Source organism: Caloenas nicobarica, chromosome 9, assembly GCF_036013445.1.
Source record: "Caloenas nicobarica isolate bCalNic1 chromosome 9, bCalNic1.hap1, whole genome shotgun sequence".
NCBI lineage: Eukaryota > Metazoa > Chordata > Aves > Columbiformes > Columbidae > Caloenas > Caloenas nicobarica.
In genome coordinates, this window is record NC_088253.1 from 6,451,697 (window position 1) to 6,471,133 (window position 19,437).

A 19,437-nucleotide genomic window follows, 5' to 3' on the forward strand; every position below is an offset into this window, starting at 1 on the left:
ATGTTTAGTACACAGAACACAAATTTAGGCCTGTGTTTGTTTTTATTGGTGGAACCTCTTTCCTCTCTTCAACATTCTCAAATGTTCCCTGGTTTAAGTAGAGTTATCTAAGGTAATCCACTCTTGCCCTTACCAGGGATATTCCACTTTGTTCATAAGCACATAACATAACTCTAGTCCCCAGTGATTTCATTGTGAAATTAAAACCCAGACACTCATCCAGATGTCTTAGAAGATAAGGGCAGGCCTAATCCGCATGTCACAGAGGACTTGAGGAGCAGGAATTCACCTATACATCATCACGTCGTTATTAGCCCGGACCATGGCGAGCCCAACGCAAACATTTTCCACAGGGCTTGCATTCAGGCTTGGCAGTGTTAAGAAAATACCCTCCAGCAATGTGTTATTTTAGGCTGAAACAAAAGTAGACATGAATGGCAAGAGGAACAGAGAAGCATTGTTTTTATTTTCCATGTGAACCCATAACTTGTGTTAAATGAAAATCTAACCAACTAAGATGTAAATACCATCGTGTTCAAATGAGATATCAAATATCAACACATTTATTTTGTGATGAAGTACTGATGCTTGTCTTAGGCACTGTGGGAAGGGCAATTTAGATAGTAGAAGCCAAAAGCTTTATCTGATTAAAACTGCTATGATGACTGATTTTGACAGAGAGAAATCACTTCCATTGCCAAAAAGAAGGCAACAAAAACATCATGCATTTGTCATTAACATGAACAGTGGCACTGAAATTAGAAAAAATGTGGGCCCGTGAGAGAGGCAAATTTTGATTTTTTTTGCAGTCCTGCCACAGAAGTCACTCCCAAAACTGCCATAATTATTTTATAAAATCCATTGAGAAGCTTTAGGGCAGGGACTGGAACCCACCTCTCCAGGAGGTGACCTGGCCTGCGCAGCTGCCTGTTTCTGTCTGTTCCTGCCTTCGCTCGCTGCTTCTCCATCCTGCCCTGGGAGCACTCCCAAAAATGTGTAGATAGATGAGACCGAGTTTATGACTAAGTGCTAAGGCTGGGAGTTAACCGGCTTGGACTCAGCTCCTGCCTGTGCCACAGATGTTCTGCGTGGCCGTGGCACGATCTGGTTTTGACGAAATTAATCCCTGTGCCGGGAGACAAACAAGGTTTTACGCACCTCTCGAGCATTATACACGTTTATTTAGAAGACTCTAATGGCTTGTGAGCTTTGTGGTGTCCTTCAGCAGGGGGCTGAACCTCCTGTTTGTAGTCAGTGCCTCAGTGCTCCCTCCTGCCAAGCAGGAAAACTGCAAGGTTAATCACACTAACGTTTGTGAAATACTGCTGTAATGTAAGGGACACACAAGAGTATGTCTATTAGAAGGAAAGCAGACAGATTTCAAATGAGCTCCCCACAGTTTACGCACTTACTGAATAGTCTGAGTCTCACAAGCATGAAAAAGTGCCTTGGAAAAATCTTCAGAAACAAAGAATAAGATTTATTAACGAATTCTGAGGGGGGTGGTGGTTGTTGTTTGTTTTGTGTGTGTGTTTTTAAATTTTATTTTATTTATTTAATTTTATTTTAAAAAATATGACTATCATATGTAAATTCACGCAAAGGTATTTATGAAAATCAAGACTAGAAGAACGAGATCCAGAACAATGGCAGGACAGAGAAACACTTTTTAAACTGGAATGTGGGTTTGATTCATTTTTTTTGTTTTCGGAAATGATCCAGGTTACCCTAACAGAAAGCAGAGACATGTTTCAGCTGGGGTCTCTTTGTGCACAGTGAAATGGCAAAGCAGTTCAAGACCAGTTCATCTGTGTGAAAATATGACCCTGTATGAGTCTGGAGGTCAATGAAACCACTGTGGATCTGCTCAGGGCATGCTGGTCACTGCTTTGGGGTCACTTTGATTTATGTGCTTGGATTTTCCACTTCCAGAAGAATAAAAAATGGGTGACTGTCTCTTAGTTGATTCTCATTTGTTGTGGTAGGCGTGCATTCTTCTCGGAAATACGCACTACGGAAAAAAGTCTGATAAATTTAATGTAATGATATAAAGTGACACTTTTGTGGAAGATGTGCGTATTCTCAGGCATAATTAGAAAAAAACCCTGAAAACTGTGGCTGTTTTCTGGCTTCTTTTAAATGGTCTGTGAACTTGCCATCTCTCTCTGGTACTTAAATATCTCCTTATTGTGGTTTGATTGTTTCACAGTCTCCCTCTCTTAAGGGAGATGGGACAAAATATTGTCTCAGCTGATACCAAAAAATGTATTCCCTTGATCGCTTCACATCATTCATTTTAGAGGAATTAACACAGGGGATATCTGAGTCAATATATCTGGATTTTTTTTTTCTGGTTTTCTGCCATACTGCAAACCTCAACACTTCTGGCTCCTGTGTCACTTTTTCCATTGATTAAAAGAGTCTTTCCCTATGATAATTATTATTCTAGGTACTTCTATCAATCAAGACTCCTTAATTTGTCTTATAGGACTCTTTAACTACCTCAAACGTTCAGAAAAACTCTTTGTGAAGGTCACTGCCGCTTGCTTTTCATGTGATTGCTGAGAGTTAGGAGCAGGCACCTGTGAGGACGTGTAGATTGGAGCTCAAGAGCCACTGCTCACCCAGTGAATCGGAAGGTACATTTTTATTAATGTAGATGAAATTTTGCCTCGTTCTTTCTCTACCCTCTGATTAAGTACATTTAAAATGTACCTGTGCCTTGACTTGTTTCACCTCATAAGTGTTAGTTCAGCTAATTCTGTGTCTACCAGGGGAAAATATGTGTTATCTAAAGAGGTTGGGAAGAACAGGAGTAAATGCTGTGGAAGGGTAACACAGTCCTTTGTTATTAACACTTTACTTCAGGCGAGCTACTTAGTCAAGGTTGTATATGTAGAAATGTTCAGAAGGCATGAATGAGTGGTTAAGAAAATATGGAAAGTAATTTTGTTAGGATATATACACACCAGTTTCACTGACACTTCCACTATTCAACCTAAATATTAGTTTATAAATGGAATTTGAACGTGAACGACACACCTATTACTGTACTGTAACTTCACCATTGTACTTCGAGTACCATTTGTTAGGGAGTTTTACAGAAAGCCCAAAACATTGGCTTTTGTACGGTCTGTGAACAAAACATGGCGCTGGAGAGGCCACAACTATGCCATGTTCAACATGCTGCTCAGAGCTTCTTTCGTAGAATAACTGCTTCACAAGGCTTCTCCTTCAAGACATCCTTAAGGCTGTTTAATACCCTTTTAGTTGTTATTTCTGTCAGCACTCAGCACTGTGAAGAGTTGCTGAACTAAACCATATTAGCAGGTCTTTAAAATTATTTGTAAATGTTGGGATACTCAGAACATTATTGCACTGGTACATTGCCTTTGGTGCCTGAGGGGAGCAGGAATTATATCTTATCTGCAGGAATAGCACTGAGGAGCCAGACGGTCTTATGAGATGTTGTGGCGCTCAACCCACTTCCAATCCCATCACTGGGATTGTCAGGGTACAGTTTATATCAGTGAGCAGAATGGACATATCCTCTAACATTAGAGTTTCGCGTGAATCTAATGCATGGGAAATGGATTTTTTTTTTTCTTAAATGGATAAAAATATCTTCGCATCTGAAACCTTAAACTGATGACATTTCAGAATTCCATTTGGAGAGATGGAAAAACAGATGATCTGTGTTTTTTAAAACTCTTTCTGATAGCTGGTGCTTCTTGCCTGTGCAGTTTGTTGAAGTATTACTGACACAAAGCATTTCAAACTTTTGACTATATATCTAACTCCAGTAAGGTTTGCCTATAATTGCCTTTATTTAACTAAAGAACACTACTGTTTTCTGAAACCTATTAGTCCAGGATTGTCAGGACTGGAACCTAAGTTCCTAGAATTTCAAAGAAGTGGTCCAGTTTTCAAAAGCGCTGAGCAACCTCTGCATGCCATGGAAATTGTCTAGGGTTTAAAGCTCTGGGAAAAGGTCAGGCTGGTTGTTTTGTAACCTAAATTTAAGCTCCTATGTACTAAAAATGCCAAGGAAGAAATATCCCATGTCATAATCCAGTTCTTTAAAAAGAGGCATACTTTTAACAACTGCTTAATTGAAAGCAAAGCTTATTTTCAATATGATAGGAACATATTTATGTTTGTGGTTATACCGTCTCTGTAATTTCCAGCTTAAAAGGATGTCAATTATTGCATAACTCTGCTGGCCGGTGAGCCATTTACACTGGCTCCTAAAGTAGAAAACAAAATTCGTTTTGTTCTTTGTAGCTATTTATCTATTTCTGTACTGTCTCTGTGCTGCTGCTGTCATGAAACGCTCTCAGCTCCTCTGTGCCAGGGCAGTGCAAGGGAGGCTGCGGGGGCTCCCAGGTGACCGCAGCGTGAGAAAGTCTCGATGCTGTTGCCTGTGATGGAGCCTTAAAACTAAGGGCATTATCTCAGCAAAGAGTGTTGATGACAGAGGCTGCACCCGAGACTGCGGCTCCTAATTCATTCCGGGCTGAGCGTGAAGGCTTCCTACCCATCATGGGACTGAAACTTGGCCTCCTCGCTTCTGCTCGAGGCTTTGCCGTGGTGTTTGGATGGAGACATCACCACTGGATGGTGTGTCCTGACATGGCGTGGAGAGCGTGAGCTGAGCCGGAGCACCGGAACCAGGAGAAGGGCAGCAACCTGGAGGGTATGGTGTGCGGGAGAGGGAGTGGAGACAAAGAGAATCACTTCTCCATGCAAACTCTGCCTGAAAAGGGGTCCCCTGAGAGGCAAAAGGGAGTTTAGATTTTAACTCTGTGTTTGCTCATGTATGCCTTTGTTTATTTTTGCTTTATCATGGGAAACATGGTAGAGGATGATGGTTTATTCTCAGGGTAATTACTGTTATAGTACAGAATCAGAGTATAATTTGGATTGGAAGGAGCCTCGGGAGATCCTGAGTCTCTTGGAGCAGAAAGGGATATCAGACCAAGTTTCTTAGGGCTTGATCGAGCGGGCCCATGGAAACCTCCACAGATGGGGAGTTCCCAGCTGCTCAGGGACTGCCTGGATGGCCCCGGGGGAAAAGTTTCTTCTAGTGGCAGCCCTGGGGATGAGAGGCAGGTCCTGCTGGCCACGCTGTCCTCAGCCGGCACCAACGCTCCCCAGTCCCTCTGCCTGTTTCCAGCTGAGAGCCAGCCCTGCTCGGCTGGTGCAGTTACTGCTACAGGGCAAGTACCAACTGTACGGCCAGAATTCTCAGGAAGAGCGTATGCCTTTCATTTTCCTCTTGTTTTTCATGAAATAGTTAATGAAGTCATTAAGACACCAGAATAAAATTTATTTGGGGGGATAGGTCCACAGGCATTGAGGTGCGTTTTCAAAATCACGCAAGCACAAGTTAACTTTCCATTTTCGTGTCTTATGCTCTGATTTCCCAGTGTGCTTGCTTCTGCGCTATGTTAGAATGACTGCACTTAGAGATCATCAAACCCGCTTTTTAAAAAAAAATAAATGGAATAACACTGGTGTCTCAACGACATTTCCTCTCTCAATAAAAAAACAGGTCTGCTGTTTCAAGGGCTTTGAGTAAACTACTACAGACCAATAATAGCTGCTGTGATTTTGTAGCTGGGGAAAATTTCACTCATTGCAGCAGTGTGACCCCAGTGAAATCAATGATGCTGCACCAATGTAGAAAAAAAGTTTGTCCCAGTGATTTTAAAATGCCCAACACGTGTCTCTGTGCGGCTGGCGGCTGACCTGGCCAGCTTTCTGAGGAAAGCTTCTGGTGCTTCCTGGCTCTCTTCAAGAAAGGAACTACAATAAACAGTGCTGATTCCTGAAACTTGTTCAAAGGAAATATAGAGACCGATACGCATTAAAAAAAAAAATGTTTTTAAATGAAAGGCAGAGAGACCAAGGCTGCTGATCCGACTGTTCTGGCTGCTCCGCAGATTTTATTGCACAAATTAAAGGTGCGCTTCTTTTCTCTTTGTGGTTGGTAAGGAAACCAACACACGATTCCGGTGAAGTTATAAACAGGGCATGGCTATTCAGCAATGCCCTCCTTCCATGCAGAATGTACTTGCCTGGCCTATATTTACCCATAAGAAACTTGCCCGAATTCTCTGAAGCAGAAGGAGACGTGTCACGCCGAGGCCAGGACTGAGGAGCACCAGCCGGCCCGTGGCTCCGCGCTCTCTGTATTTGACGTTTCCTACAAACTTCCCGGCGCATGGAGTTGTATGAGAAGCTTAGCTATTGCTAAAAGTTTTTAGACTTCGTAGGAATAGAAAAAAGCTTCTAAGCATGAATTTCCAATGCAAACTTCACAAACAAATAAAACGAACCTTTACATTCATTGAGCTTTAACATCTTCAGGTTTTCTAGGGCATCGTTTCTGACTTGTGACTACTTGAGGCTGGCAGCACCGCTGCTGACTCTTCGTGCATTCAGGCTGCGTTTGCGTTGCTTGGTTTGACATATTCCTGGGAGACTTCCACTCTCTGTGCATTTAGCTACAGCCTGGGCAAAGCAAGAGAATCTATTTTTCAATTCATGTTTTTTCTTTCCCCTTACTTTAGCCTCAACCTTTCTATCTTTTAGCATACTAATATGGCTGTTATTCTGAAAACCACATGTGCTGCTGTGTATAATTATTGTCGATAAGTTGTGCAGACCACTGGATAAGGGTTTACAAATTGACACGTGGCAGACTGGAGGGATATCTTGACAGTAACAGGTAAAGCATTAGAAGGAAAATTAGAACATGCAGTGATTTTGAATCTGCATGACATTTTGTCAATGTTTGCTTTGTATATGCTTTCTTTAGTTATCCTCTGATGTCACACGTATGTTGCCTCCTCTTGAAAACAGAGGAGGAATTTAAAGCTCTCTGTGAATTTTAAAAACAAAAAAGTTTTTTATTTCTATAATGAAAAACCTTGGTTAGAGCTGTTATGGAAAGTAACAGGTGACTGAGGTTGACATCTGCAGGCCAATGATGTCAGATCCTACTAGATGATCATCAGTCTTGTCAGAGGACACAGTTTTATGGACTTCTACTTAAAGTTTTCGTTTCTGATTAATACAAAGATATGTACTGATTTTTGGATCTTGGCCAAAGACTCTGAAGTCTTGTAAATTATATTTTACAAGTTTTCTAAAAGAGAAAAGACAAGAACTCTTTTCTCCGACCAGGTAAATGTGTGACTATAATAGTAGTAGAAGGACCCTTGAAGTGTTTTCCTTCACATGCATAGAAGTCTCTTAAGTATAAGGCACCAAAGAACCACACCTGGGAAGATCTAAGGTGATTTTGTTGTTTGTGCTATGCTGGAATTTTTTTGTTTCTGGAGTGTTTGTCTAATAGGGCATGGTTGAAATGACCCTCTTAAAATCTACTGTTAAAACTTGAAATGACACAAGCCTCAATCATGCAAGCAAAAGGGCATTACCTTGGATTTATGTGCTTGGCACAGGCAGAACACCCAGAAAATGGAGTTTTTATCAGTAGAAATGCTCCCAAATTCTACAGGTGTGCTGCTGCAAAACACAGTCTGAACATGTCTCCCTTTTTTCCCACCCGACAGTAGACTCATATTGGAACGTGTCCAGTGCTTTAATGAGTTACAAACCTGTAAAATATTTCTTTCCCTCTGCCTGTGGTAACTGCTCTTCAACCTGGCAGCGAGACCAGGTACGAACAGGCACTTGAGCCTGACTCACGGGGAAATGCGTGGTAACGGGGGCTGTGCCGTGGAGCCAGGTCACTACACCTTGGTCCCATACCCAAACGCGGTACCCAAGGATGGAGAGAACCCTCGTGGCCGTGCTCCAGGCCAAGCAGATGCGCAGGAGCCTCTTGGCAGAGCAGGTGGGTGACAGCGAGCCCGCGGGGCAGGGGGCACCGCTGGGTCCCCGCCACATGGGGAGAGTGGGGCCAAGCAACACACGCGCCCTTGGCATCTCCAGTTACCGCTGCTTCTGTGAGGCAGGAACCATCCATCGAAGCCAGTGGCACCTCATTAATGTTAAACTGATGTGAATAAAAGGCGCCTGGGACATATATGCTTCCATACCTTTATACCACGGGGTCCGATTTGACTTTTGCTCACACTGGTTTGATATTGATACAGCTCCTCTGGCTTCCATGACATGAATCTGTATTTAACCTGGGTCAGCAAGATCTCAATCAGCTTCATTTACTTCAAAAATGTTTGCCCGGAGCTGTTGGGAATGGATGGGTCTGTAAAATAAGAAAAGAAGATGGGTGGTAAGAATAGGAAAGGGATCAAGAGACAGCTCAAAGATGGAGCTTTATATTTCTTGTCCTTTTTTTGCCTACAGTTTGTTGCCTTTGTCAGTGAAAAATGGGAGAGATGAAAGAAGGGAATGTCTCCTGAGTTAGTGGTTGTCTTCGGGCTGAGTGAAGCCCTGGGGTAGAAGCATGTTAGTCCTCCCTTCTTCCCTCATTTCAGCTGTTCTGTATATTGGGAAAAAAAAAAAAAAAAGAAAACAAAAAACCCAAACCAAACACCTTCTCTTTTTTTCCAATATAAAATAGGAAAGAACTACAAGGAAACGGAGCAGATTATTTTTTCCAGTTTGCCTTAGGGTTTCCTGGAATTTTTGCTACTGTACATTTATTTAAAGTAACCCTATCTGTTTAAATACATGCTGATCTTTGGTTGCTCTGAGATCAGAATCGGCCCAGAAGAATGCCTTTTGCTTGCAGTCATTTTTGCATTGTCAGTTCTTCCTCCTCGCCCCCCGCCACGCTGACCTCTGTTGTATCAGGTGACGGTAGGATAAACCGCAACATATGTGGTCCTGGGCACAACGCAAGTCCTGATCCAACCCCATACTGAAACTGGGATCTGTTATCAATCTCCTCAGGGATGATGAAGCAATCTGTTTCCAAATGAAGGTAGATGTAAGATAAATTATTTGACTGCGATTTTATTTTTCTTGGCATTAACCAGACAGCATTACCGTTTTGTGGCTTTGTCACCGCCATCAACGAACTAAAATAACATCATCTGCTGCAAAGTGTCATGATCCAAATCTCCTGTGCCTCTTCGCAGTGACACTGTGAATAAATAAAATCAACTCCAATGATTCATTAGTACGGGTTTAACAGGACTTCAGAAAGTTATGACAGGCACTTAGAGAGGTTCTTTGGAAATAAAGGCTCAATCCTGCAGCGTCTAACCTGGATGAACCGCCTCCTTAATTTTGCTGTAAAAATACACTCAGCCAAGAGTTTGCTAGAGCTCTGGAAAGATTTTTGTTGTATGCACTATTTAAATCTTCTGTGCGATTGTCATCATTATGTATCTGAAATGGAAACAAATATTTTATAGTGAAACTTCGGATGTTATGCAATAAACTGAAATTTATTGTTTAATCCTCCAACCAAGCAATTGCACAGCAAATGGAATTAATTAAGATTTTTTTTTTGGTTGTCTCAATTTCACAATAAACATATTTTTATTTGAGGAATGTATGTATAATGAAAATATTTCAAGGAAAAATAAATTATTCAAATGGAGCAGCTTTGCTGTAAACCGTAGTGCAATATATTTTTTTTCTTAAACATAGTTTATATCAGTATCATTTGTTAGAACTGGTAAAATACTGAAAGCTTTTTAAAAGGTAAAATTATTTACCTTTTTATTGTCTAGACTATATGTAAGCCATTGCTAATTAATACTGCCCTTTCTGATGCCTTTGCAACCGGCTTAAGTCAAACAAACCAATTATAAAAGGTTTTTCAATGTAAACTTTTAACAGTGTAGCCTAAGGGCTTGCTAAACATAAAAGTACAATTTAGAAAACATAAGTTTTAACTAAGGTCAGGATATATCAGGCGATGATGGATGTACATGTAAAAACATCTGACTGTGGAATGACAACGTTTTCTTCAAGACTAAGCAAAATGCTGGTGGCAGTGATAAGTAGAATGAAAAATAGCCTTGAATGAACTAGCCAGAAGCTTTGGGTTTGGAGTCTGGGTTGCTGGGTTTGGGGTTTGTCGTTTTTTCTGTTAGTTTTTTGTGTGTGTGTGTGTGGTTTTTTTGGTGTTGTGTTGGTTTTCTTCAGACTTTTGCAAATCAGAGTTCCAGGGATGCTGCGAACAGTATTGTCTGTGTTTTAGACCTATTTTCTACAGCAGGTCCATGAGAAAGTCAGACTTTTCAGCATCATCTGCTGTCTTGGGTCTCAGGTAGAACTTACCCCCTTTCTTTCTTTCTTTTTCCAGTGCTAGAGCAGAGCCCCTCTGCCATGGGACTGCACCGCGTGTCCTCCTCCACGGGCTGCTGTGGGTGACGCAGCTCGTCTGGCTTTACATTACCAGCTACCAAATGAAAAACATCATCGCCCCATGATGCAAAACACGGATCTCATATATCCTCATGTCACAGGTCTAAGTTTGTTCACCGTTTTGGAAGGGTAAGGTCTGGGGAGATCTCTGTTTGAAGAGGTGGTGGTTGACTGTTCCATGCTGTCTTTAAGACTATTCGTCCTTATTGTCTGTCTTTCAACAGCTGGAGGGAAGCTGGCACAAGCTCGCATCATGTGCTGTATCTAATTTGGCAGCAGCAGTCACATGTCCACAGTGTGATCTGTATCAGATTTGTACGGCCGAGTCATCTGGTATCAATTCCTGTGAAGGCTCCATCACTGCAGACCCTCACATGTTCCTGGAGCCCCCGCTCCCGTCTTTAACTCATTTATCACAGTTCTGCTGTAGCCCTGCTCCTCCGCCACCTCCCCAACTCACCCGACACCTCTTCTGTAGCTCAGGAACTTCTTTTCCCAAACACACAAGTCACCTCATCCTGGACTCAGCAGTCCAGTAGGTCACACGAGCTTTGAAAACTATTCCTGAACCTCTCATTCTTTGCTGTAGACAGCATAAGAAATCAAAGGTTGTCAATACATCCCTCCTTCTCCTTTGAGAAGTCCATAACTTTGCCTCCCTTCTCCACCACCTCTTGCAAAGAGGCCAGAGAAAATTGTTTCTTATCAAGCCTCTTCCTTCTCTTCTCAGCTGAAAACCATTGCCCTGGTCATCACCACACCATCCGCTGTGCCTACCCCTGGCTCCTCCACCCACGAGAGGTAATGAGCAACAGCCAAAGACATAACCACGGTTTCACAAAATGTGAATGGAAACTGGACATTGGAGCCAGACCACCAGGTTATCAGCCAAGCTCTGACTGAAGGTTTGTCATTTTGTTGAAGTAAAAACTAATTTTGCTGATGAAGTAAAGGCTAATTAGTTTTCTTTTTCATAAAAATAATGCCGCCTTCTGTATTTATTAGAATTCCAACTTTGTTGACCAAATAGTGTATATAGTTGTTGGTGAAACCCAATGGATGCTAAGGGGAAAAAACCAAAAAATTAAAGCTTAGTTGGATTACAAAAATTTATAACTTCTGCTATTATACTTATTTGTTGTCTCTTCTTGTGAGTGGTCTTCTCTCCCTTTTTCTTGTTGTCTATAATTATGTTGAAGGGATTAATAATCACACATTTTATGCAGTGTCTCGACTTGATGACAGGGCATTGTTTAATGAGAGCACAATCAGTGTCTTGGCTCCCTGGGAGAGCCAAGGCAGTGCTCGCGGTGGAAATCATTGAAAATAAACATGTGGGAGCTTAAGCGCTCTTTAATAACTCCTTCTGCTTGTTTGGTTAGCAATTTTGATGACTTTTGTCCGTTGTGCCTGGCTCTGCTGCTGTAGAGACATGGTTATTTATGGTGCTAGAGGAGGTTATGATCTCTTTATATAAACTAAGGGACAGAGGTAGAATATAGTAAATTCTGAGTCATAGTAAGGGTTTTAGTTTTGCAGCTTTAGGGCCAAAACCAAACATCCACAAACAAGAAGCAGAGTGGATATTTTTCTCCCCAAGTTGTAAGTCATTAAGAAAAAACTGTTGATATCATTAGCATTAACCATTAGATGAAGAATTAGCTGTTAGACTATAATAGAATTAGGCTACTGATTAGGATGCTGATGTGCCAAGTAGCTAGAAAAGCTCTGGATTTGTTACATAGGCACGCTTCGTCTGGTCTGCAGCTTTTATTTCTACTTAGATATTTAGATTATATTTGGTAATGGCAAGATGATGTTACAAAATGGCACTGCCCTTGTGTCAGAAACAATTACTCGATTATTTCCTTCTCAGGGGTGCCATGGGTTGATGTCCTTGTATGGAGCTTGGGACCATTTGTGCCTGATCTGCAACAAAGGGTTTAAAAATGTCTCAGTTGGGTAAGATGCATCCTGCTTGCGGCATTGCCCTCCTTGAGTGTTATGAATTCTGCAGCGCTCACGATGTTTTTTAGCAAGCATTTGGCTGCCTTTTGTCCCCCAGGGGTGTCCTGGGCCACTTATCCTGCCAGGGAACAGGGACAGTTTCTGCAGGACCTCTGGGAAGGGCTCAGCCTCATGGCAACAGAGCACGAGCTCCAGCCCCACTTTTTCCGTTCTCTCCCCAACAGGAATCTGCAGCAGCTTTGCTTTGCCATGTTTGAGGCTCAGGGGGACAGTGCTAATCCCTTCGTGACAGCGTTGAGCACCTTGTCTGACCATCAGCCCTGGGCACCTGGGGGGTCAGCGCAGGGACGGAGCTACCCTGCCCCAAAACCTTGCCGTCAGTGAAGTGAAACGTCGTGATAAGTTAGGAGAGAACATGAGAATGCCAGTTGACATTCTACTCAGACAAATCCTCAGAGCTCGACCAATGCTCAGGGTGCCAGCGTTTATCCTGGGTGCTGGTCCAAGGCCCTGGAGCACAAGAAAGTACCAAAAAAATGAGTGCTTTGGCCATGGCACAGCAGCTGGCTGCTCTCAGCTGATTTTCAGGGGATTTGGACTCCAGTCCTGACACAGGCAGTGAATACACCACTGGTGTCAGCTTCCCCGTGGGTGGCATCCTCTCCTGTAAATGCATCGCGCCGCACAGTGTTCCCCTGACCTTATGACCGATTGAAGCAGTTTTCCCTCAGACCTTCTTCACATAACCAGCACATTGTCAGGCAGCCTGGAACGTACTCTGTCCTCTTGCATTATAGGAGTGATTCAGATTTTTGCATAATATATAATTTGTAACTTATGTATTTGGCAATTTGGGAGACATTTGAGTAGGACATTTCCTTTCCTTGTTACTGCTAGTGCTTGAAATGATGAAAATTTATCCTTTCTCAAGTGAAATACATGGGGAAAGGTAGCCAAGAGCTCAGGCTGTGGAGGGTGGATCTGTGGGGGCCAGGAGTATGTTCAACAAAAGTATATATTAACGTGGAACACAAGGGAGGGATTTTTTTCTTTTTCTGCACTCACTTTATTTTTCAATGGCAGAAGCCGCCTTTGAAAGACAAGCATAGTATTTTTTTGAACAGACTCCCTTTTCCCTTCAAAACCTTAATGTTATAGGTGGGTCAGTTTAGCTGGCTGTTTTACATGGTTCCATGGGGCCTGCTGGGGAGGAGGAACGGTCTGAGACGGATTTTACTCCTGCCCTCCTTGCCGCCTTTGTTTTAGGGCATTTTTTTATATGCCGTTATTTATAGTTTCTCCAATATAATTTTTATTTATTATATATTGTACTTACATAATGAAATTAATCTACTAGCTAAAATATTATATAATTTTATTTATTCTCTACTATAATGTATTTTGTATTTAGAATTTTTATTTCCTTTTTTTTTCCAGATGGTTGGAAACTGTCAAAATATGAAGAAATAACAAGAAACAAATATCTAGGGGACCCTACAGGAGTCATTAGTCCATCACTGACCTCATGCTCTTTTAACAAGACTTGTTCATTCCAGGCTAGCCTAGAAGGGTTAGCTCCCCTCCAACATGTATGTGCACACATGCAGAAGCATAATGATGCCTGAAGTCAAAGAGTCATAGAATAGTTTGGGTTGGAAGGGACGTCCAAAGGTCATCCAGTCCAACCCCTGCCATGAGCAGGGACATCTTCACCCACCTCAGGTTGCTCAGAGCCCCGTCCAGCCTGGCCTGGGATGTCTCCAGGGATGGGGCATCCACAGCTTCCCTGGGCAACCTGGGACAGTTACTCAGCAGTAAAAAGAGTCCAGAAAGCTCCCACGTCTGGAGGCTGGAACCAAGACCTGACCATCACCTGCCCCAGTGCCGTCCCCGTTCTGCAGCGGTAGCTCACTACATCAGCACACCTTTAGTCTACCAACACCCATATCTCCTCAGGCCTCTCTCTCCTGACAGCCTCGTCTTCCTCTACACTTGGTCCTCTGTGCTGGCTCGGTGCTTTAACCCCGCTTTTTACCTGCTCTGTGTCAGTGGTACTTGCACAACATCTGCTCTGAGATGCCTTGCAAGAAAATGCCCTGCAAACCACCGTGTGGTTTGCAGACTGAATTCCCTAATGATACTCTCATTAACCGTTCTCCCTGCCAAACGCTGTTTGCTTTTACTTTCAGAACTGTCTGCGTTAATGAGTACCTCCACTTGGAAATTGTTTGCATGAAATATTGTGCTCATATCACTGCCACAGACAGCAGCTCCGGACCCGGTGAGAGGGAGAACCTGCCATGGATCCGCAGAGCAGCTCAGCTGCCGTGAATGCCGCGATATCACCGCAGCAGCACCGGGATGTCCCCACAGCTGCACCGGGATGTCCCCACAGCAGCACATCCCTGCCCAGGAGCGAGGCTGCCAGGCAAAGCGGTTAAGGCAGTTTCCCAGCAGCGCTGGTGCTTCTTTCCCATAATCCGGGCACGCGAGGGGCTGAAGTCTTCAGGACAAACTAATTGCAAATTGATGTTATCAATACATTTGGGTCCAGAAAGAGATCTAATGGATTTTTCATCTCTGAGGAGATATATCTCTCTGGATGTTACATAGGAGGGCATGGTGACACTGGGCAAGACCAGTAGCAATGACCAGCAAAAGCAAATGCCAGACAACAGTTCTCTCTGCACGTTGCTTGTAGGGAGAGCCGCGAATTTCCATGCCCTCCTGGCTGCCCTCCCTGATGTGATAAGTACTCGAGTACTTCACAGCAAAAAAGTCCTGGGAAAAGCAGAATGATTTCTTGTGATAAAGGCTGGCTGCACAGTTCAGGAAGATGAGCTTGTCAGGGATGCTGCTGCACTCAGCCTGAACCTGTGGGAAGCGTGCCTGTTCCTAATAAATGTTGTGTATATTTATGTGGCAGTCATTGTGCTTTGCAAGGAGGGAGTCACAGAAATAATTAGTTAAGAGCGTGAGGTTTTTGGCACAAATTCCCTTTCTCGAGTAGCTGTGATGTTCATATATAAGAAAAATTGATTTGGCATCTGGACAGGATTTCAGCACGCTCATGGTTATGGAAATCAGCTATGGGCATGGAGGAAATCTGTATATTGATTCATAAACTGACTTGATGACTTGTTCATGCTTTAATATTTTCATGGGCTTTTACCCAAAATAAAAATGTCAGGAGATACCACTTGACTGTGCTACAGCACTGTCTAAAATGGTAGGAAGGATGCAGGGAAGAAAGGGGATTTCCTATTAGACAGAAGTCTTTACTGCCTGTGCTAATTAATTTGTTCCTTGAAGAAGAGGGGGTTTTTGTCATTGCCCTTGCTTATTGCATTAAAATGTGCACCTATAAAACACCCAGAGAAAAATGGGTTCCTAATAGAGACCCCCAGTTCCGTGGACACTTTCTTTTGCAAGAGCTCAGAAAAGCCAGTGCTCTTTCTACCCACACAACCGTGTGCCAATACTGCTAGAACTGCCATGATTGTGTGTGTGTGATAGTATGAGAATAGCTTTACTTTGGTATCGTGTAGTAGGGCAGAAGCTGGCATGACTTGCTGACTCTTTTTTTTTGGTCAGACTGCACTGATCCAAGACTGCATCAGGAAAAACACTGACTGGTACACTGACTCCTCATGAACACGTTTCTTTGCAGGTTTAAGATCTTAATCCGCAAATAATACCTCCGCCTGCCTCGTGGTTTTCTTTGGAGACCTTCCAGCGCTGACCAGTCTTGACCTGGTTTGACTTAAGGTATGTGGGCTTAAAATGGAGGCAGTAGGGCTGCTGGCCATTATTAAAATGAACGGAAACTATGTCATATATAATTTGATCTAAGATCCACTGTGATAACAATACGTGACCAAATACTGATCTCATTTGCAACAGCATGCTTCCGTTGTGACTTCAGCAGAAATCAATGGGTGTAATGTAAGATAATTCACAGTGCATACGCTGCCACAGCAGAGCAGATTTTTCTCCATAAATAATGTCTCTTCTGGCAAGACACGGGAAAAAAAAAATAAAGCCTGAAAATCTATACTATATTGAACCGCACAGTTCAGGAATGAGGCCTTATACATAACAGTACATTTTTGAACATGGGGGTTGTTCCTTGTGGACTAAATCTTCCCTTAAGACAGTTGGTTACTCATTTTCACAAAATTTCTACAAGTCTTTTCCATGATTGCGGTGTAGGATTAAAAGATCCCTAGGGCCTTGTTTGAAACTACTGTGTTTGGACACATGCTGAAAGCCCTCACGGGGAAACCAGGGAGATGTCTCATGGTGTCTCAAGGTGGACTGCTAGAAACACGGAGAACTTTTCAAATCCTCAGGAAGAGACGAGAAGGTCATTTTGTCATTTGGTGGTTGGCTTCTTGCTGCTTATTAGTCTTGCCAGATTTGTGGCTAACGAGTGATTTCAACATAGTTTGAAGGCAGCTTTTGTTTCCTTCAGCTGCTATTTTAAGAAAGATCTCTGAAAATTAATTGACTGACGAGGTGTATAATTGATGCTGTCTGTGCTGTGTGCACCAGGCAAAACTGCTGGGTAGCAAGAGCGCTGGCACTTTGGTAGAGGCTGCTCCAAACCCTTCAGAGAACCTCTGCTTGGTCTCTCTTGATGCTCTTGGGTAGGAGAGGGCATGTTTAGTTTTCTGCTTACTCTATTCCCTTTTGTACTTGTTCATTTGCTAGGTGCATAAAGGAGAGGAGGTCACTTGTGTGCATGGGATAAAGAGGTATTATGAATTCTGAAGTGTTTGCTTTATTGGGAAAAGCACAGCAAGCAGGAGAGCACAGGAACATAATGTGTGAATTTTTAATGAATGCTGTGCCAAGTGTTTGTGCTTTTTTTTTTTTTCTACCTGTAGCAGCTTTATTCATTTGGGAGAGTACTGCGTACAAGATATTCTTTAGTAGTATGCTGGCTGCTGTTTAGTTTTAATAAATTAAATCCTTTATATCAATGTAATATTCTTTAGACAAGCACTTCCAAGACAGATTAGAAATGAACTTAAGGGGATTAAAAGCTTCTCTTGCTAAAAACAATGTTTCAGATGGGAAATCCACTTATTTATGTCACTTTCAGTGGACTACATTTGTCTTTAATATGTTGCTACTGCTAAAGAAAGCAGTGCTTTGCCCATGACTGCAGCCTTTCTGCTCTGCTTTACATACACAGTGATGTTTATTTTCTTCACTACAGTAAGTTGCTTTGGGAAAGATTGATGGCTTCCCATAAAACTGCGAGCAACCATTTTCTTATTTAGAGAAAACAAAAGATTAAATGGATCTGGTGTTTTAAACAGCATCAGTCCCTTTGTAAAATAGGAAACTATGCGAGTGGAAGGTATGAGCAGAGAGAAAAATCCGCTTTGATTTGCCCCTTGCTGCATTGTAGCAGGCTGAAAACATCAGTTGGAAGGTTCTCGTTATCTGTGAAATCCGGGACATCTTGGGAGCAGCCTGGTTCAGCGGGTGTTCGCTCGGGTCTGTGCCGCAGGCACTAGTTCACAAGCCGGTTCCTCTAACTCGTACCAGGTTGGCCGTTTCTGTGTTAAACGCTTGTTCTAGTACTCGGTTCAATGGTATGTTCGTGCCAGTCGTAGGGCCTCTGGTGCCAACCCAAAACCTCATGAACACACTGCATAGAGATCTGATTTGGTATGCCCCGCTCTGCAGGTATAAAACTGGTTGTCGGGCAGTCTGTATGTGGGGCCAGATGCTGTCTGTCCATCCTGCACCAGCTGTCTACTGTAGACAGGCAGCCAGCGTCAACTGAGTGCTTTGGCAAACCCAACAAAGCCACAGCCATGCCCTTCTCCAGAGCCTCGTCACGTTTGTCCTGCTGGATATCTGGTCACGCACATATGGCTATGGACATTAACAGGATGCCCTTCAGTCTTAGGCTCTGGTAGGAGCTTCTTGTTAATCACCGTCCAAGTCACACGATACCGACCTGGCAATGTCTGGCTGCCCCCGGATGCTCTCACACTGACATTTCAACAGGGCAGGATCCACTCCTGTAGAATAAATGAGGAGGATCTCGTGGGGGATGAACAGTAAGGAGGCTGAATATTCCGAGTATTCAATCTTAAGACCTTATTTCAGCTCCGTAAGAGACGATCCAGTGCATCAACTTTACCAGCATCTGTGAGTGGCAATCCAAACTTTCCTTGGACACGAGAGATGCACTGTTTTGGAGTTTGCTCCCCAGAGCTGTTGAATGCAGCGAGGTTAGAGGAGGTACTAGGACATGGCTGATCTCCCAACAGGGTGAAAGAAGGAAGATCTCCTCTTGAGGGTCCTCACAAAGTGTCCAGGAAGGGAAGGAGACTGAGAAGCCTTTGAGGACAATTTGTTTTTAGCTTTTCTTAAGTGAGTTAAAAGTGTTTGGTCTACAGTGAAGACAGAAGAAATGACCAGAGTAAAACAAAACTATAAGAAATATGAGAAATTAATGTTTTAATTGGAACAAGGCTTTTCAGTCTTTTTATTGTTGCCATTTGAATGTGAAACCGTGAAGCTACCATGCATACTCCTTACATGACAGCCCCAAGAGCTCAGCTATGGTTTGTGGAACCGTTACTATTCACTTGCATTGCAGATAACTTGGGCAGAGGGAGAGCTTCAACCCCACAGCACATAAAGTTTGTCTTGGTAACTGTGTCTCTGATACAGCACTGGATTTTGTTATTTCAGGCACATCTCCCCCCATCATTACTTAAAACACTTTCAGAAAAATTTCTGTTCCGTCGTGTTTCATTATACAGCAAAGTCTTATTTATTTAAATGGTTTCCAAAGTCATTTATTTCCCGGTACCTGATTAAACCAAGATCATTTCCCTTAACGCTTTTGGGCCATTGATACTCTAGGATCCGTTGCCCAGTTTTGGTCTCTCTTCAGTTGCTGTGACTGTCCCCTTTCCACACGCAGAAGCTGATGCTCACTTTGAATCGTAGTGCAGCTCATCAAGCAAGGGGAGCATTTCCAAAGCAATGCTCAAGGACTGAGTTGCACGACTCCACTGATATTCAAAAGAGCCCTACGTTGAGGCTCTGTATTAACCTTGTATTCGTAGGATTGTATGAGAACAGGCTGGTAAGCAGAAATTAAACCACCATCTTTAATTA